We start from the raw sequence: 21,920 nt of genomic DNA, 5'->3' as shown, positions 1-21,920 counted from the left end.
GTTTTTCATCAACCGGTTCTGATACAAAACCCTAACCACAGCTGGCCTTTCTTCAGTATTTCTATACATCTTTCAAAACTACTGCAAGGCAAATCTTCACAACCTCACATTCCAAGTCCTTCCAACCCTCTCTTCTGCAAAGTAAAAGTAAAAACCTAGTTACTTTTTGTATTATTTAATTTACAAAGCAAAGAGGTTCGAAGTTTATTCATCAGCTCTCAAAATAAAACAAGAAATGTCTTTCTTCAATGCAATTATGTTTTATACAAGCCGCAAGCAAAAGATAACAGTCACAGTTACACTGTGACCAACTGAATTTCAGCAAACCCAAAATGAAAGTAATACTACTGTTTTCCAGGATTTTGTATTGTATAAAGATGTTTGTTTATATATATATATATATATATATATACATATATATACTGGTACTTGCGTATTATTGCAACCAGATTTTCACGGTAGTACTGGTTGCTTCCCGATATTGAAATCTGACTGTTGATGTTATAATGAAGTTATACAATCTGTTTTCTTTCACACTTAGTGTTTTACTGCAGGGTTATCAATAAAAATTAAAAACTAAGTTTGACTGTTCATGTATGCACTTCCTCGGCAGCAAGTGATGCGAAACCCAGCTTGCTCATCCAAAGCATGGTTTTGAAGCACTCCTGACTACAATCTGTGACAACATTCCCCCACATAAAAAAAAAAACAGCGAATGAACAATCCACATATTTTCAGGTCTAATACCTTCCAAACACCACTGAAGTACAATCAAAGTTTGTCTGAGGATACCACCAACAACACAAAAACAACCCACTGCTTCCAACTTCTCCCATCAGAAACGACCCCAGAATCACCTGTCAACATCATCCACCAGACTTTTGCAAGCCATTCCTTACTGCAACTTGCTGTTACAAAAGTTTCCTTTCAAGTCTGTTTACAAAGTTTTAGAAATAAAAACTTCACCCAAAGCATTTCCATGTGTGTGTGGATGGTTTTCTTAGCAGCATTCCTTCCTTACAGTCACAGTATTTCTTTCGTCAGTAAATCAGCAGCTGTGAGAATTGAAGCGTGAGTGTGTAATGCACAAAAACAAGAATTGCACATTTCTTTCTCTTCCAAAATGTAACCCAAACTTTTTTTAACTTACTAAAGAAATGAAATTACACCTTACAGTGTTTCCCCACACTCAATTTCATAATGAGGCTGACATGCACGTCATTTCTTCTTTTTTTTTTTTAAACAAGAAACATCTTTACTGAATTATCACTTATGAAATAGACAATCATACATTTATATAAATGAAACCAAACCATACTGACACATTTTCAGCTGCAAACATTATACATCACATGTAATCTTCTATACAATCACTATCAATGGAATATTGCATAGCTCATTCAATACCTGCCTTCCCTTAAACCTCTTCATCATTTCATTTTGGTAAAAGAGTAGCACCCCAAAAATCTACATCTAGGATACTTCCCTACTCTTCTTCTAATAGCTACTATGAAAACTTTAAAAACTGCCTGAAACACTACCAGACCATGCATTCAGGACCTAGGCTTAATGTTTCATCTGAATGGTGGTACCTCAGGAATGCAACCATCTACCCTATGTGACAATGATGGCATTTGAGTGCAATTAGAACCCACAAACTTCTGCACTTTCCAGCACCAAAAGTTACATGGATACTGCTGAGCCACTGACAATGTGACAGAGGAAGTCTTTCCTGAGGTCACAATTTAGTATTCCACTGATCGTAATGGGAAGCCATGTTCGGAAAACAAGAAGAAGCCACAGACTCACAATATGCAGCCAGTTGTTCAACATATAATGATGCCACTGCTTGGTAATTTACATATGTGTCATTTGGAGCTTTTTTCAGCTTATAGTAGTGATGAATGATGTAGCTAATAGTAGCAAGTGACTGTTCTCTATCACTGCTTTCTTGTGAGCAAGACCACCATCTTCTGTCACAAAAAGGTTAGAACTGCCATCTACTCCAGAGGACCACTGCATTAGGAGTATGCATCATTTTCTTCAGAGTCTTCAGCCAAAATCTGTCCGAAGCTCTGCATTTTACTATCAGTGAGTAGAAGTGAGGGAAATTAAGTACTTACACATACTGCTTCTTATATACTACCAGATATACCCAGTCTTGCCATTCATCTCAGACACGAGATAATTAATTCTTCAAATAATGCACTTCATGTTTAGCTATTATAACAAAATGTGCACAAAATCATAATTATTTTCTGGTCATTCATTTGAAGTAGCCACTTCTTTCTTGGAGCTAATAATCATCTGCTTACCCACAGGAAAGTAAAAAATATCACGCAGAGTATTACAGCTTGGGTGAGAAATGTGTATGTTTAATGAGATTTTCCACATGTTCAAAGCACAGCATACATAAAAATCAAGAGAGTTTTCTGCAAAGTGCACTCGTATGCAAAACTGCAGGTGTATGTTTATTTTATGAAACTGCTGAAGTGTATGCGTCTCCCACTAGAAACTCTTACAAAAACACTCATCCTCAGGGCTCACCAACTCTTCACTGCAATGGTTCATAGCCACCTCTCAAATGGAGCACATGCAGTGAAATGGAAACAATGATTTGTCCACCTTCTTGACAGTAATTACTAGTGCCCCACAAGGATCTATACTAGGCCCCATACATTTAACTTACATAAATAATGACTTTTACAGTGCTACAAAAAATACTTCTCTTGTAAAATACTCTGATGACTTGACATTAATCTGCTCTGCCAAATCTCTCTCTCTCTAAATTCTAAGACCTTACACAACAATCCTTCTTTTAATTTGAAACTTGATAAATAATCCACTACTTCTAAGCCCTAATACAACTGAATTACTGCTCTAAACCCCAAAACACACCCGTACCAAAACAACACTATTCACTATCATCTCTGCCAACAGCAACTTAACAGAACAAGTAAACAACACAAAATTACTGGGTGTTATCATGGATAACTGGCTGAACTTCAACCACCATATATTACGCATTTGAAAAACTCATCAAAATGTAGGTACATTATAGAGTAAAACTTAACCTCAATGACATAGCCAGAAAAGGTATAGTCTGTAATTTGTTATAGCCATTTCTCCTCTATGTTGCCCCAATCTTTACTAAACTTCAAATCTTGCAACTGTCCAAACATGAACAATGTTATAATAAAATAGGCAAATCTGCAGTAAATTATAACAGTAGAACACATCACTGCCTAGCCCTCAGATAACTAAACTAATTAGAACTACCACATCACCTAGCTTTTTAGCTAACTACAATACAAGACTTCTCTATAAGCCAGAAAACAGTCCAGCCCTTAACAACATATTACTCACCCACTAGAATTGTATAATCTACAGAAAAAGCACTAATCACTTTAACCAAATCAGCCTATACTGCAGGTAACTCTTTATATTCAGACAGTGTAGCTAAACTATGGAACCACATTCCACTATCACGGAAAGCCATTCAGAATGCAAATTAATTTAAAACACAACTAAAACTTACAGCATAACTAGGAACCAACACTGAAACCAGAATTAAAACGTAAAGTCCAAGTGTTCAAAGCAGGTCCACACCAAAAATACAGATATAATCCTTTATTAACAAAGTAGATTAAGCGCTTTCATCTGCTTGTAGCCAAAGACTTCAACAGAATTCTGATGAAGTATTTGGCTACAACTAAAACCTAACCTATCAAATCAATGCATCTGTTCCTGTACATCTCCAGAATAAACACCACTGTTACCTTCAGCTTACTATATCATAAATCCATTTCTCTTCATTCATACTCCTATACCCCACAAATAGTTTTTACCAGTACATATGAACAGTTTTTCTAGCATCTCACAGCTATGTATATTATTTTGTGACACTGCTCATTTACCACCTCTAAACTTCTAATATAAACCATACATATAATTGTCTCTGTATCTGCTTTTCACCTCACCTCTTAACCATAATATTAACATTTTCTGCTGCCCTACCTAGGTCCTTCCCTCACTTCCATTTTTTGAACTTCTACGCATTAATCACATGATCTATTATCTATCTGACAAACCCACTAATACACCTCTTCAAATGCTCAGTGTTCAACATCTAGTAATGCATAAAAATCTCTTATACTATTACAGTAGCCCCTACTTTCATATGAATGTGATCTAATTAGCAATGTATGCGTAATTGTTAATATATATTATTTAATGTCTGTTTGTGTATATTATTGAATGCCTGTTTAAAAATGTTTGCAAAATTTTGGGGCTTTTCTTCTGGACCTCAGCTGAAAAGGGCCTTTTTGACTAAACTCAGTTGGCCAAACCCAGTAAACAAAAACAAAATCAAAATAAAATAAAATAAACACACATGATATAACTGCAGAGAAAGCATATTCTGCAGAGGAATCATAATTATCCTCCTAATTAGGGAATATACATGTACTACTATCTTCCCCTTTGGAAGGGCTGCCAGAGTATCTGGTTTTGTGCACAGTACCAGTGCTTCTGTAGAACTACATACAATAATTATTAAATGATAATTTATTCTAACCCAATATGACTTGATGGGGCACACACAGAAATCATTTTTTTCTTAGCTAAGCCTTCTCTTTCCAACAACACACTTTATCCCAAGAACATGATATTGTAATGCTGCACTCTCTTCTTCAGAATCTTCTTTTCACTGACTTATGTCACTGCACTGAATTAGCAATAACATTAAGAATTTCTGGACAGATACAATAACCAATTTTAGGTGATGCCCAGACTGAGGTCTTAAACTTTCACATACACATATACCAATACCACTTTTCTTTCAGCTGCAGAAACTGCTTACATTAATTTTTTAATGAACTAACAGTTCAGCAGCTGCACATACTCACCCTTGTTCAACCTCACTGTTATCCAAAAGTAACACATTTCATGCCACTCCTGTCTCGAATGCTCAACCATGACTACTACCACACACTGATAGAGTAGTCTGGCTTGGGCTGCAGGAAAACTCTTCTGTCATCATACCATCACTCTCCTTCATTCACTGATATCTGTCTGCTTCATCCTATTCGGGGTTGCAGGGGAAACAGCTTATCCCAGCAAACAAAACACACATACACCTCCCTCTCTCAAACCTTTAGGCAATTACTGGCATGTCTCTGGGATATGGATGGAAACCAGAGACCCTGGCAAAAATAGCACAGACACAAGAAGAGTGTGCATAGTCTGCAGAGAAAGCACCTCAGCCAGGAAATAAAACAAAACTAACCACTGTGAGGAAGGCATACCTCTCAAGGGATCCTGACTTAACTTCAGTATTTTGCTATTCATAACATTCTGTGATTCTGTGACAAAATTATGAGGATACTAAATAAAAAATTCAAAATTTTATAATTTTAGCATATTAATCTTCTAAACTTATACTGTCAAAATTTTCAAAAAAGTGTCACTAATAATTTTTTACTTTGTTCCCTATTTCAAAGAAAAATGGTTGGAGCTTTGGAGATAGTACAACTTAACTGATGCAGCAATGCGTCACTCAGCGTTACCTTTGGTACTGTTTACTCCAACATCTCACAAGTGGAGTTTTCATTTTCTCTTCACACTATTCACACCAATAATAGTTCAAGGGACCTGAATCTGAAACACACACACACACACTAAATACATGTGCAAGGTGGTTAGTATGAATTTATCATATTCTTCCCCCCCAAAAAATTGTCAGGGTCTGGGATCTGCATATGATTTTGTTTCTCATTAAAATGTTCTTTCTCCCTTAACACACACTGTTTATTTTTTATTTATTTGACATATGTTTACTGGGATAGTCTGGGTTAAAATAACCCATTTTCAGCTGAGGCACGGGATGAAAAGCTCCACATTTATACATTGCAATACATATGCACACGCTGCCCATTATTTGTTTGAGTACATACAAAGACACAATAAAATACATAATCATTTGTACATTACAATACATGTGCACAAGTTGCAGCACTACTTAAGTACATACACAGATAAAAAAAAAATTGTGCTCCCATATTATGACTTTTCTGTTCTGCCTTTTGCATCTGGTTCTTCTGTCCATTCACTAACAATGGGAGTTCTGACTGAATATCTGCGCACACATGTGTGTTTGGTTTCAAAAGATCCCTGAATGCTTGTCTCTTCACATACTAACATAGGATCCAGCCAGAGTCTACTGATTTTAAAAAATGTTCTATAGTGCATGCAGCAAAATCAGGAAAAAGATAAACTTGTTAAATTCATCCCAAGCACGAGACCCAATCTTAAGAACATTAAGGGTAGTTAATAAAGCTTTTTTAAGACTGGGTCTCATGCTAGAGACGAACTTCAGACACTGTCAGCTGGCAAAACTCATTAACAAAAAGTGTGACAGAATGAAGTGCTTAACACCTTTCAACGCTGTTAATTCTACTGATGGTTTTTCATCTCTGACTGCTGTCTAGCTGACAGCGCTAAGTGCCTTACAGGATTTCAAAGGCTTTGACAACCAATAGAACACTCTACACTCCACTTTTTTCTGTAATTGGTAGCACATGGAGCAGATAAAGCTAGATGCACTATAAAAAAATTATGATTCGGTCTCATTGATCATAACCTTTTTCAATGCGTTCTCGACATAGGTGCCAAGATTCACCTTTCAAGTGTTCCTCTTGAGGTAAATTTCTTGTTATCCAAGTGTTGAAAACATAATAAGCTGGTTATGATCAGAAACCTGCTCATATTCCCCTATACTTTTGCTTAACTGATTATGCATGCTGCATATTTTGATGTCTATCTAAAGGGTCTATATTAAATCAGCGAACGCTTAAAAAAGAAAACGCTGATTTATCAACCCCATATAAGCAAAAGTTTACAATCCTGAACACTTAGAACAGCGATTTTTTTCCCCAGGAAAAAAACTGCTGTTCCAAAAAGAAAAGGAAAAAAAAAGTGGGGAGCTTCGCCCCACCCCCCTACTTAAATATACCAACTCCGAGACTGCACTACAGTGACGAAAACGGCAAAATAACAAAGGTAGCCAAGCAATTTCTTTCCCAAGGAAAGTATTCGCTTTTATGCTGTTTCATGCTTTCAAGTTCGATCAAGATGCATTCGTCTTCGATCATATAATAGGGAACCTATCTAAAGTGGGGGGGGGGTTGTTGTTGCTTTTTTTGTTTTATTTTGCTTTATTATGTTTGTTTATATGCACCTTAATAAGACTGAACTTCTCTGAATTGCTGCCTTGTTTAAGAATTTCTCAGAAAATGCTTGGACATTTTTATCAGTGATTCCTTTATGTTCACTGCAGTCTTCTAAAGAAAGTGTACTTTGAAGTATCAAAGCATCACAAATCTGAACATAAATAGATCAACTCCAATGGAATAAATTTAAAAATATCAAGAATTGTTTTTATTTTGTTTTTTGGAGAGAAGCAGACCCCCATGCACCCTCCACACACTGTGCTAATTATATATACCAACTCCAAGATCACACAAGACAGGGGAAAGGGCAAATTCCCACTCTTCACTGCACTGAGACCTCCCACAGAGTAATGCCTGAATTCTATAATATGATTATTCAATCAATTCTAACAGCATTACAAATGTTTGATATTATAAATGTTTGACTATATGGAGTGTTCTCGCCTAAAGCCGACTTATATGGTACTTTTTTTCACTTGCATAATGAGTAGGTAAGCTGCTTTTGCAAAAGAGTGAAAGTTTATTTAGATGGAATGTCTTCCACCACGTGCTGACTTTTAGACAAATGCATCACATTTGCTGGGCTGCTCACTCAGCTATGAAGGAGGCCACGCACTTGGTATCAATTATTATATTTTTCGCCCCCTGCAAAAAAAAAAAAAAATGTTTCAATGTTCACTGAAGGTGGTTTTGGCAAACTACTTTTGGTTTATTTTCATTTGTTGAAACTGCCTTAGATGGATCAACATGAATCTGTGATGCAAAAGGAGGTGGTAAGTCCAGTAGTTTTGACATACTCGGATGATACAGCTGTAGTTACTAAGAACAAAATATGGATGAGGGAAATGTTAGGTTTGTCTGAATGGATGTTTAAAGGGAATGGAATGACCTTGAATAAAGTTAAAAGCATGGGTTTGAATGATGTGATTAAAAACTGAGGGTGTGTACTTTTCACTGAATGAAGTGTCTTTGTTAGGAATACCATCAGGGGAAAAATGATGCAGTTATGATGCAATGGGAGGGTTTGATAACATAAATGAAAGAAATATGTCTTCTGTGAGGATGTACAGATTAGCATTCAAGAAGGAGTTTTATCTGTGAATTCTGTATTAATGAGAAAAATGAAATAGGAAATTGTGCAATTGGCATATTCTTTCATATGGGGTTCAAGATTAAACCCAGTGAAAAGAATTGTGCTGTATAGGAGTGAAGATGAAGGGGGGACTGGGGTTACTAAATCCAGTTGTTAACTCTGCTTCTTAGAGTATTAAAGTGGATAAAGGAAGAGAATGAGAAATTAATAGCGAGAATGATTAAATACAAGTACAAAAAGTTCTAGGAGATGTTGAGAATAAGAAAAAGAATATGTAAATGAAGACATTAAAAATTATCAAGAACAAATACAAACTTGGAAAATAAAAACTGATGATATTGAGAAAGATATATGGCATAAATGTGTCGAAACAATATTATTATGTAAATCTATGGGGAAATTTATCAGAAGTGACTAAAGCCATTAAAATATGGAAAACGTGATGTAACAAGATAGTAGAGTGTCAGGATTTCCTATGGAGACCGGTAATAAGGTGGAATATGCCATATAAAAAGAAAGTTGAAAGAGTGTGTTTATGTTGTGGAGAGGAAGAGAAAACAAAGCATATTATTTTAAAACAAAGCATATTTTTTGAAATGTAAAAGAGTGGTGAAGCTCTTGGAAAAAGTTGTGTGAAAAAAAAAATTTTTGAGTATATTAAGGACAAAAAACATCGATAAGAATCTGATTATGTATGGATAGTATAAGAAAAGGAAGAAAGAATATGTAAGAAGGGCAGATAAGAATTTATTTTATGTAATATGGGTTATTTGGAATGAAAGACTAAATGAAATTTTGTTTAATGGGAAATGGATTTTGGCAGATATATTGAGAAATATTAGATTATGGTTGTGGAAGAAGGAGTGGGGGTCAATAATGAGGATGTTATAGGAAAAATAATAAATAGTAAAAAAAACAGAAATGCACTTACACACACACACGCACACACACACACACACACACATTTACATATATATATATATATATATATATATATATATATATATAAAAGTGTGTGTGTGTGTGTGAGTTTGTAAATAGTGTCACCCCCCCCCCCATACTGCACTCAACTGTCAGCAATCCGATCACCTGAACTGGGAATACAATATACAGCCTTATGGTCTTCCAGCACCAAAAACATGTGTACTACTTGTTGAGCCACTGACACTGCATATTATTCAAGAAATACTATGACTCAACAATGACAGAGTTTTGCATTTTACCCACTGCTAGGCTGCCTTGAGTAATTGATTGCAACCCAAAAACCACTTTCATCTTAAAAGAACCAGTCACAGATTAGGGAACTCCTAACCAAGATAAGATCTAAGAGTCTAAGGGTCACTGATGGACTCTCATGTTAATTACAAAAGATGGCGTGTTTTTTTTTTTTCTTTAGCTGTTCCACTTAACAATTGTGACACACTGCTCCACTTAACAATTGTGAGAAACAGAACTATCTCATAAATGGTAGTCTCTACACTTTTGATGCAGATTTATGGTGCCCCATGACATAAAGGGGCACTTGCACTGAAATCTCTAACTGCAACCTTATTTCCTTATTAAATTCCTAATCAAAAATCACTCTGATACTATTTATCATCATCATCAACCTTTCTTCCCATTTTCTACATGGGGTCAGGGTGCGTGTCAATTGTAGCCATCAACTTGATTCAATGCCACTCTCCTACCTTATTCAATAGTCATGTCTGACTGTTGCATCTCTTCTATCACAAAATCCATCCATCTCTTTGCTGGATGCTATTATTTCATCTTGCCTTTTTCCCATATGCCCCAAATTTTCTTTACCAGATTGTCTTCAGCTTTCCTGCATACACTCCTGCTATTAGGGCTACTTGGGCTTCTGCTCAGATGTCCTCACTACCACACAGTGTGCATCTTACAACCCATCTCAGGCACTTCATCTCCATCACCTCTAGCTTTAACTGCTCTGCCTTCACAACCCATGTTTCTAGACCATACAGTAATACTGGACACATCACTGTTTTATACATACTACTTTTCAGCTTTGCCAGCATTCTTCTGTCACACACTACCCCTAACACTCTGTGCCACTTGGCTGCAGCTCCTCGGATTCTTGTTTTAATCTACTTATTCAGACTTCCCTTCTTATCAAACCTCCTCCCCAGATACCAGAAGCTGTTAACCTGTTCCACTATTTTCCCTTCTATCTTAATTCTCAACTTTTTCTGATTACCCCAGGTCTTATCTGTACTCCATTTCATCCCATTTGCCTTCCACTTTCAATTCCATTCCCCTATCATTTGCTAAATTTCTTGTTCAGAATCTGCCTTAATGCCACATCGCTTGCATACAGCAATTTTGTTTATCTGTCCCCTCCAACCTGTTTGCTAATGTAGTCCATCCCCAGTAAGAACTGCAGTGGACTCAGAGCAGAACCCCAATGCACACCCATGCCCACTGAGCACTCCTCTGGGAGTAAAAAAAGAAGTTATATACTCAACATGACATTCCATCTCTGTTGTCCATTTTTATTCTTCCTCAACTGATAGGTTCAGACCCGATCCCTCGGATCTGACTCGGCAGTTGCTAAAGCTTGTGACAACCAAAAACTCTTGAGCTTCTCCCTTACCCACAATGCACCAACCCCAGTTACCACACCTCTTGTTTGCTGCTATAATAGAAAAGCAAAAGATGAAAATTATTATAGAGAAGCTATCTCTGGAGAGGCGCATAAAGATAAAAATGTCCATATGCACTCGATCTTACAGAAGCCTTTAGGATGCGGGTTGATGGGAGGGGGAGTTGAGGAAGAATGATAATGGACAACACAGATGGAATGTTATGGTGATTATATAACTTCTTTATTTGATGTTGTCAATTTTCATTCTGTCCTCAACTGATGTAACAGAGTCCACAGCTACCTAATTCTCAGGGCGGACTCAAGAAAGAATATTCATGAGCACCACAGAAACAAAGTATGCTCTTCCTCTGGATACCAGATCTAACTTAGTAGCCCAAGTAGCTGCTGCACAAGTATCACCCATGGACATTCTGGACTGAGACACTCAGGAAGTTGCCATGTATCTAGTAGAATAAGCATGAATGGTTTCAATAAGAATGATGTCCAATTTGTTATATACAAAGGAAATCCAATTTGTTATCCATTTAGACAGTGTAACTTTGTTAACTGGTTTACCCAAAGTGGGTTATGTAAATGCAACAAACAGTTGATCTGATTTTCTGATGTTCTTAGTCCTATGTAAATAAAAGCATAACTGGCTGTGAACATCCAATAAGTGTAGTTCATATTCACCTTTGTAAGAAAATTTGGGGAAGAATACAGACAAATTAATAGACTGATTAATATTAGATTCTGACATCACCTTTGGAAGGAATAATGTATTGGTACATAAAGTCATCCTGTCCTTATGAAAAATCAGGTATGTGGGATTTGAGGATAATGTTTGAATCTTGGAAATTCTTCTGGCCAAAGTAATGGCTACTAAGAAAATTGTCTTCCATGAAAGAAATTTAAGGGCACAGGTAGCTGTGGGCTCAAACTGGGGTTGAGTAAGGTACTGTGGTACTAAATTTAGGTCCCAAGGAGGAGTAGGATCTTTAAAGGGTGGTCTTAAGAATAGTACACCTCTTAAAAATGCTTTGGTTTTACTTAATTTATGAGATGCTACTTCAGAGCCATTTATCCCAACATGCGCTGTCGGTTTTGTGCCTTGTTCAATGCCAGAACTATTCTTCGTCGGGCTATCTTTGTTGCTAAATTCTTTCGCTCTCATCCTCCATATTCCAAAATAGTTTCATTAAGCCATCCGAATATCGATCTTTCAAAAAACGTAAGGATAAAGACAGAGACAGACCGCATAGGTCCAAAACTGCCGATGATGCTTATGTTAAGCTAGTCACCAGTTCACCGGTACTCAGTGAGGTGCTTTTGCAGCCCTTGATATCCGCTTCTACAGATTTGCAGGCCTCTGCTGAGACCCATTCAGAGTCCAGTATGCCGCGAGATGCTTCTTCAACTACGGAACCTGCAAATGTCTCTACCTTGGATGGGTCCGGAGCCGCTGTGAAGGCACCGGCTTCTGAGGGTGTATTAAGGCCTTTCGATGTTCATATTAAACAGACTACTTAATTTTCAACTAAATCTACCAAATTTCTCATGCATATAGTTTGCACTACGCCTAGGAAACCAACGACCAAAGAGCATTCTCAAGCTCCCATGCCTCAAAAATAAATGCTTAGAATGGCTGAAGACATTATTACTTTAATTAGGGGAAGCCAGCCTTCCTCCTCTAAAACACAAAGAATTGATTTTCCTTCTGATTCTACAGACCATGAGTCCGATGACTCTGACCCCTCTGATTACCAAGACATACCCTTATCCACCTATGAGAATTCAGATGCAGAGGATTCCATTCCCTCTGCCTCCCCTCCAGATGACTTTTCTTTCGGTGAAACCTTGCACACCCTAAGAGAGCATTTCCGCTGGGAATGCCAGGAATACCCTCAGTCAAAAAAGAGACGCTGGGAATTTTTAGACTTACCTCAGCACAGGCCTCTAGCTATACCCCCTGTCCTGGATATTGTAGATGATGTCTCCATGGAATCTAGTCTTACCCCTGATACTTTACCTCCAGCTCCTAAAAGCCTCACAGGTACTACGGAGTACTTGACTCTCACAAATTTCTCTTTAAAAATACTACTGCGGATCCAAAGACCATTTCCCAGGGACCTAAATGTATTAAGGCTACTACAGCCAAAATCCCTACCTCTTCAGACAGGGATTCTGCTTTTAGACAGATGGGGTAAGAAGGTATATACCTCTGCAACTCTTGCCATCAGGGCTTTAAATTGCCAGTTTCACATGCTGAAGTGCCAGCAGCATATTATGGAATTAATTAAACAAAAAATGTTGTTGATTCCTGATTGTGCAGAAAATAAAGACTTACAAGAGTTAATGCATTCTGCAAACCAAGTTGGTAAACATACTTTGCAGTGTGGTTTTGATGCCTTAGAAGCATCTTGCAGGGCTGCTGTCACACGGACTGTTCTGAGAAGGCATGCTTGGCTGAAGGAACAAATCTTGCCAGACCATGTCAAAGCAAAATGACTAGATGCTCCATTAAATCAAGAATGTTTGTTTGGCACAAAAGCAGAAGTAGTTCTTAAAAAGATGGAGGAAAAAGCTAAATCTATGCAAACTGTTAAAGATTTCTTACAGGTGCAGCCACCTAGATTCAGTAGCCATTGGCCTTCAAAAAACTGGTCCTTTCCAATCCCTCTCAGGCCTTCTCAGACCAAACCCAGGGGCAACAGACCACAAAGACTACAGTCTCAGGGTATGCACACATATAAACAATGGAAGGCTCCCACCCCAAAAACGGAGTGGTAAGCCACCCTCTTATGGAAAAAGTTCACAATGACATCTCCTGCATCCTTCCCACCCATGGCAAAGTACTTGCACCCCTAGGAGGAAAACTCACCCTACATGTAAAAAACTGGGAATACATTACCCAGGACCGTTGGGCCTTAAACATTGCATCCCAGGGATACAGATTCTACTTCCATTCACTGCCAACCCCAAGCGGATTGCCAGACCTTCCCGCAAACCAGTGGGCAGAGGCACAAAAGCAAGTACTTTCTCTTCTCAGTATCAGGGCTATTCAACCTGTTCCAGCAGAGCAAAAGGGACAGGTTTTCTACTCCAGACTGTACTTTATTAAAGAGAAGTGATAAGAAATCCAATATATTATGTAGAGGAGATGTGAAAGGTTCAATGTTATGTTTTTGAGCCCAAAAAACAAATCTTTTCCATTTGCAGGAGTATAGTTTCCTGGTGGAAGGTTTATGGGAAGACATCAAAATATGCCAAACAGGGGAGGAGAGCATCGGTTGTCTGGCTATCAATGGAAATGGAGAAGCCAGAGTCAGCCTGAGGATTATCAAATCTGGGTGCATCAGGTCTGTTGGGTGAGACAGAAGGTCTGGAGGTGGACCCAGAAACCAAAGCGGTTGAATCAGCTGAGGCCAAAAAAAGGGAAAAAAATCTGTCAAGGCCAATACGAAGAATAAAGATTTCTTTGCTCTTCAACTTTGAAGCTTTCTGAAGGAATTTGGGAATTAAAGGAATGGGTGGATACGACTACAGGAGACCAGGGGGCCAATCATGAAACAGAGTATCCCTCGGAGATTCCTCTCTGGGGGGATTAGGGCAAAGTAGCTGCTGCACTTGTTTAGGGGGAGCAAATAGAATGCAGCAAGACTACCTCCACTGGCAGCAGATCCTGTCTGCAATTTTCATGTTGATGAACTATTCGTGGGGTAGAAGAATGCACCTGCTCAATTTGTCTGCAATCACATTGGACTTCCCCAGAATGTGCGCTGCTAAGAGAAAGCGGTCATCCACTGACTCACCCTGAGAACTTCTCAACACAGTGGGTTGGATTTGGTTCCTCCTTGTCTGTTAATGTACCAAAACACTGACATGCTGTCTGTCTGTATTGCAATGGTCCCAAGGGGAGAGCATTCTGGAACACTTGTAATGCTAACAGCACTGCTCTCATCCTTAGGACATTTATAAGCAATCTGGCCTCCTCGGGGGACTAGTGCCTTGGACTGTCTTCCCCAGATAATACCCCCACCCCACCCTAACTGGGAAGTGTTCATGGTCACTATGACCTTGGGTTGGGGGGGAATGACTGGACGACCTAGAAAAATTTGATCTCAATGAATCCACCATTCCAGGTGTCTCTTGTACGTCTGAGTGATTTTTATCTGGTAAGACACAGACCGGTAAAGAATTCACCATTGTGCAGTTAGCATCCATTGAAGAATTCTCATGCAAAATCTGGATAGCGGTACTAATATTGTTGCTGCCGCCACTGATCCGAGGGCTTGAAGGACCAGACGGGCCGAAATTGGTGTTGCAAATTACAGTTTTGACTTTTGACCTTATTTTTTGATCTCTCGATAGTTGCAGGGATGCAATGGCAGTTTTCATATTCAGAATTACTCCTATAAACTCTAGGCTCTAAGTAGGCTGTAGATGAGATTTCTAGTAGTTTATGGTTATCCCCAGAAGCGAGCAAGTCTGGAGAACCTGATCCTTTGCCAGTATGAGTTGATGCCTGGTTGGAGTGGATAAAAGGCAGTTGTCTAAGTATGGAAACACTCGGAATCCTTGCAGTCTGAGATGAGCTGCTACTACTGCCATACATTTGGTAAACACGCTAGGAGCTGTGGTGAGTCCAAAGGGCAGTACTCTGAACTGGTAATGACTGGCTCCCAGCTGGAACAGTAAATACCTTCTGGATTGTCTGTTCATCTTTATATGATAGTTTGCATCCAGCTGTCCTTGCCCAAAAAGGGGAGAATGGACTGAACCATGACCATCTGAAATTTGGTTCTTTGAACTGTCTTGTTTAGTTTGGCAAGATCCAAAACTGGTCTCCAGTCCCCTCTTTTCTTTGGCACTAAAAAGAACCTTGAGTAAGTTCTGGATTCTATCTGGTCTGGCAGGACCTGCTGGATGACTCTTTTTTTTCTAGCAGCTTTTGTATTTGAATTGCTGCTTGTTCCCTCTGACTGGGTGGAACATCTGGGATTTTTCTTGAGATTGGAGGTGAAAGGGAAAAGGGTATTACATATCCACTGGAAATGATATTCTGCACCCAAGTATCTTTTGTTATATTTAGCCAGGCTCTCTGGTGCAGGAATAATCATCTCCTGACTACCTCCAGAGATGGGCAATCGGGTCTCCTTTCAGGAGCTCTGGTAGGGTTTGTCAAAGAATGATTCTCTGAAAGCCTAATTCTTCAGGCCACCTCTGACGTGTGGGCAGCAATGTCCATTAGAGTTCCTTCTTCTGCCTCTGGGGGAACCTCCTCCACGTATGTCCTGGAAAGCACCCGGAGACTTTTTGAACCACATTTTCCGACCACCTCACTGATTCCTGGAAAAGGTTCATTGAGGGGTCAAAAAATGCACGTCTATGACAGACAGGTTCTTTCCATCATTCTCACACCTGGATAGAGTGTCCTTTACATTAGGACCAAATAAAGATATTCTGTCAAAGGGGGCATTGACGAAAAAAGACTTGAAGGGCTTCGTAAACTCACAAAGGTGCATCCAGGTATGTCTCCTTATAGAAATGCCTAAGCCTGCTCTTGAGGTTCCCTCTGCTATGTTTCAGGTCAACCTCATGGATGAATTGGATATGGACTAAAGGGTAGTCAGTTGGAAAGTTACAGAGACCTGAACTTGCTCCAAAACAGCACCCGTCAGGGCATTTGATAATTCCTTAATCAAACCCTCTGCAGACTTGTAAAATGTGCCAAGTAGTTGAGAGACCAAAAGTGGATGAGGCATATACACGCTTCCTAAATCTGTCCGTCGCCTGTGACTCCCTGTTGGGGGGATGGACAGTAGAACTTTCTTCAACTAGTTCCTTCTTAGTGACTGCCACACCACAGCAACCCCTTTACTCCAGAACTTCCTGTCCACAGTTGGTGCCATGATCCTGTCTGGTCTCCAAGGAATGAGTTCTATGTTGTCTGGATCCTTCTACACCTGCCATGAGAGCAAGTCAATGAGCTCATCAGTGGGCGGAGTCACCCAGGAGGTACAGGGTCCACTACCAAACAGATTCCTCAGACACAGGGTTACTAGGCATCCAGCCGCCTCTCTGTTTAAGAATTTGTAGGATTTCTCAAAAGGAAACATCTTCAAAAGGTGACCATGGGGACCCATCACTCTAACTAAAATCTGTGTCTTCTGTGATAGACTCTTCAGGGGAGTCAACATGCTTCCTCTTGAACATTCTTTTCTCATGGACCTCCTTGGTGGGATGTTCCTGGGAGGTATCAGAAGAAAAAAAAATACAATTCCCTGTGAGGGAACCTGAGGTAATGGTACTGGCTTGCCCTTGTGGAAGGAGAAGGTGAGGTTCTGAGTGCAGAGACATAACAGTAAAATATTTAGGATCCAACGGGGATGACTCCATCCTATCTTTGGGAGCAGAAAACACCCTCTTTGCAGCTTCAAAAGCAGACTGACTCAGAAGAGAGAAGGATGTCAGATCCGCAGTCCCCCCTGCCCAGAAGGCAAGACCTCAGAAGTGGAAGCCGGAGCTAAGCTGTCCAGTACGGAGGCTGCAAGGTGTAAAGATGGCACCGAATACTCTGAAGTCGAATACAGCACCTTGGATCCTACAGGCAGACTATGGCTACAGGAGCTCCCCGGATCCTATGGGATCAGAGATCTCAGGGAAACCCTTGGAACTGAGGATGTGGTCATCCTCGGATCCGAGTCGGGTGGAAAAGGATGGCTCAGATCAGAAAGCTCTGAATCCCCTGAAGGGAACAGAAGAGGAACCTGTAAGGGGGGGGGGGGGGGTTTGCAGTTGCTTGGATGTCCTAACCCAGAGAGGTAGCATTTAAAGGGATACCAATCTGACCCTGCTCCAGAAGAATCCTTCTCACCATTCTCTCCACATCTTCTTCTGACAGGCTTTTAGAAGATCGAGTGGAATAGATGGACAGAAATTTTGGATGCTCCAAGAAGGGCGAAGGTACTCTGTCTGGGATAGGATCCAAGAAAGGGGAGTACCTTGTTTTGGGTAATGTGTCCAATTTTGCTAGAGTCAGATCTGGCAAAGTCAGATCCGAGGACTTAAACTTCCTGGGATATGACTTAGATGTCGTTGGATCCAACAGGATCTTGATAACAGACCTGGACGTTGTCAGATCTGAAGGTTCAGTCAGATCCTGTAATTTATCCTTTTTTGGATCCACACTTGAGACCAGATTGTAGGAGCATCTCTTCCTAGAAGACTCCAACACTGATGAAGAAGACAGCTTTGAGGAAGAGGATTTCCTTTGTTTAGACCTAGCAGGAGAACTCTTCGAAATAGCTTCTCCAAAGGAGGAAGGGAGAAGACCCTTCAGAATAAGTTTATTCTTCTGCTAGATTAAAGCATGGGGACTGAATCCATGACATATGGAGCAGGTCTTTTGTAGGTGAAGAGGGCCCAATAATAAATGCAGAAAGTGTGGGCATCAGAAACAGGCATTTTATGCCCACACTTTACGCATTTTTTAAAGCCAGCTGGCTTATCTGAAATCTTAAGAAAGGAATGTAAGTTGTCAAAACTGACAGGAAAGTCAGAGGGGAAAGTTTTGTTTTTTTTTTTTTTTTTTTTGTGAAGTACAAGAAAAAGGGAAAGAAAAGGCTACCAACAATGATATCAAGAACTTCTTTTCCTCAAAAAATTCATGTCAAATTCAATACCAGAAAATCAACAACATCAGCTATTCAAAATGAGTCATCTTAAGAACTCACCTCAGGACTCTTCTTTGAAAAAGGATCTGCATTCAGTAATCTCAAATATCCAGGAACTGTCAATAAAAACAGACAAGATGGACAGTAAATTAGACACTTTTAAAGAGAAATGGTCTCAACATTTAGAGCAACTACAGGAAATACTCACACAACAAAAAGGACAAATTTCAGCTATGGAACAGTCACTAAATGACATTGACTCCAGGCTTTCAAAAGAACAACAACAAACAGAATTTTTATTACAACAGAACACATTACTACAAGAAAAAATAGATGATACAGAAAATTGAACAAGAAGAAACAATATCCGGATATATGGCCTGCCAGAAAAAAATGAAGGGGACACTATAATAAACTTTCTCACAACCTGGATCCCAAATATAGTGAAACTTCCCAAAGCCCTTTCATATGGCATTGAACATGCAAACAGGTCATTACCAGAAGTACTTCAGCAACTAAAAACAACCGAGATCAATAATTGTGAGACTTTTCTCTACACAGGAACTCAAATTAAAAAATGCCTGGGTTAACTCACCTATCAAATACTATGATGCTATAATCAGGTTTGATAATGATTACTCTACAAAGGTGGTTTCCAAAAGAAAAGAATTTCTACCAATAATAAGAATCCTAAAAACAACTGAAATCTCATCTTTTGTTCCCAGCAAGACTGAGAATATTTTTAACAGAGGGAATACAAATATTTGAAACAGTGAACTTCAGCTATAAAATATCTCACCAATAACAACATCATAACACAAGAAGAATCTATGGACTGGACAAATAGTACACCAAAACGAAATGCAGACTGAACTGGAAGACTGTTGAACAGAAGAAGAAAAAAATTAAAAGACAAATAAATATGTATACTACATTTAAAAGCTAAAACGCTTTAAAAACAACAAACAATTTTCTTGACATCAAATTTACACAAACAGGTACAGTTCCTTTTTCTTATGATTACTTTCTTATGTACATTTAAAGTTAATAAGTTGTAACAAATTTAGTTTAGATACTAATCTTTATTTAAATAGTTAAGTAACCTAAAGGTTTAGCCTTTTTTCATATAGATATAGTCATTTCTTATAGGTTCATAGGTAGGTACTAGGCTATCGGCCCAAGGGCCTAAGTAAGCCTAGTCAACAAGATTCCCTGTCTTGCGCCACCCAAGAAAGTTACCTTCCTGCGCCACTGTCGAACAGAGCCACAGAAGTGATCCCCGGGGTGTATTTCCTACTTCCCATCCACTCATTAAGATTTTTCTTGAAGAGTGCTAATGAGGAACTTTGCTTGACATAGATAGATAGCTTGCCCCTGAGTATGGGAAGTCTCTGGGACAGGAATCTATCCCTCCAGCATGTCCTGTTTATTGTGGTGACAAGGTTTAGGTCCCTAGAGCGTGTAGCTCAGAGGGATTGGGATTTCTTTAGGTGCAGCATGTCCAACAGCTCTGGGTTTGACATGTATGTTTCTATTTCTATTATTATCCTCCTGCTAAAATATCTTAAACAGCATAAGACAGTCAGCTTATACCTAAATATGGGGTTGTAACTAGTATATACATTACTTAAGGAATTCTAATGGCAGTAGAAACACTTTATTGTCTTTGGAATTGATAAGCAAATATCTAGAGGTATTAATGAGGAAAGAAAAGCACCGTGGGACTAATTAAATGCAACAGATAAATATAATTAAATGAAGGTTCAACCCAAATGTATCAATGAAAGAGATGGTGATTTTGAACTAAAGTGAATGCTGGCTCTTGTATTTTAACTGAGAATGAGGATAGTGCTGCTCGATATAGCTAAAAAGCGCCATGTTCACTTACTACAATTAAGCCACATACCTGCGAACACTTTTTACATAACAGCACGAGCTTTACCTTATTTTTCTTTAGGAAGAGTTAAGCTCACTTTTCTTTCCCGCTCAGCCCACAAGATGATAACATCAAACACACAGCTGCAGTAGCTTAGAAAGACCTCAGATTTCCTCTACAAATGCTTGCTATTCATGTATGTTGACCTTTGAACATTTATGCATGCAACATGAAGGGCAAACAAAGTTTTTTCCAAAACAAACAATGGATTCTTAAAGTGATAGCACTTTTAGTTAATTATACACATTAAATTAAAAGAAGACAACACAATGATGTATATATCTGATCGCCTGAAAGTATATATGGAGGAAGGGAAAAGTAAGAGGGAACTGGGAAGAAAAGAAAGAGGGGAAAAAGAAAATTTCACTGCTCCCGTTTTGCACAGCCAGTTTCTTTTTAAAGTACAAAACATGATCTGAGTGTTTTAAATTCTACAGAACTGTAGCAACTGCAAAATTATTATGCAATCTGTTGTTCACTGGATACTCCAGAATACAGAGAGTTACTAGATCATATTCTTGACTGCAAGGAATTAGGGGCTGTATCCTCCCCAAATAGCATATAGTTGGGTAGCCCAGCGTGGCGCCATCTTTATTATCCTGCATTTGCCCTGGCTGCTGTGTGTCCCTGGCCCCGGAGGGTCTTTTCCTCTGTAAGTCATTTATCTATTTTTAAAAAAGAATAAAGCTGTCCATGTATGGCAGTTGGCTACTTGAAAATAACTAATCTATGTTAATACGAACTAATATAAAGTAAGCTATGAACATTTTAGCAACTGGAAATGGTTTACTGCATTTGAAACGGCTATCTTGAATTAAGTGCCTCCCACGTGGGTTTCTAGTACGCCACTCTACTCTTTTTAGAATGCTGTACTTCTCGCAGTGGTTTTTTAGACTGCAAGATCTTCCGTTTGTAGTTAGAGGTGTTTTTGATAAATTGCCGACAAAAATATCAGAGCGTTGTATTGCTAATAGCATTTAGCTATATTTTATGTAGTCTTGACTCCATTTGAACACTTGTAGGTGTAAGAATAGCAATAAAATAAGTGTTTGCCTAGCTTTTTTGCTGGCTTTTCTCTCTCATCTCCGTAACTAATCTGTATGCGAGAGCACAGTACTACATATAGGGATCATCTATAAAAAGGCTTTTTTACTAACTATCTTGCTGCACTACGAGGAAGCATGACTTCTCTCTCCAAATTGGGGGACAGTTTTCCTTCTAAACCAGAGAGCTCCATTAATTAGTAGTCTAGGGGCTTTCATAATTAATCTTGCCTATGCCTAGCTGATTTTAGTCTACTACAGCTAATCTGGTTACTGTGGGATAAACAAGGTTGATGTATTGCCACTATTCTTCTTCAAAATGAATACAGTCCGTACATATC

The 21,920-nt window shown here is 38.9% G+C and overlaps 1 protein-coding gene across 3 annotated transcripts in view; it reads right to left on the bottom strand.

The window, feature by feature from the left end:
* Nucleotides 1-21,920, bottom strand: part of LOC122809098 — a 1,918,481-nt gene that overhangs the window by 941,704 nt on the left and 954,857 nt on the right. For all 3 annotated transcript variants that reach the window (XM_044080326.1, XM_044080325.1, XM_044080327.1), the window contains exon 4: nucleotides 18,661-18,716. The gene's annotated coding sequence lies outside the window, so the exon portion shown is untranslated. The remainder of the gene's footprint in view (nucleotides 1-18,660; nucleotides 18,717-21,920) is intronic.

Source organism: Protopterus annectens, chromosome 8.part0 (assembly GCF_019279795.1).
Source record: "Protopterus annectens isolate FY-2018-M chromosome 8.part0, PAN1.0, whole genome shotgun sequence".
In the NCBI taxonomy this organism is placed as follows: domain Eukaryota; kingdom Metazoa; phylum Chordata; order Ceratodontiformes; family Protopteridae; genus Protopterus; species Protopterus annectens.
This window is presented reverse-complemented; position numbering and strand designations above follow the sequence as displayed.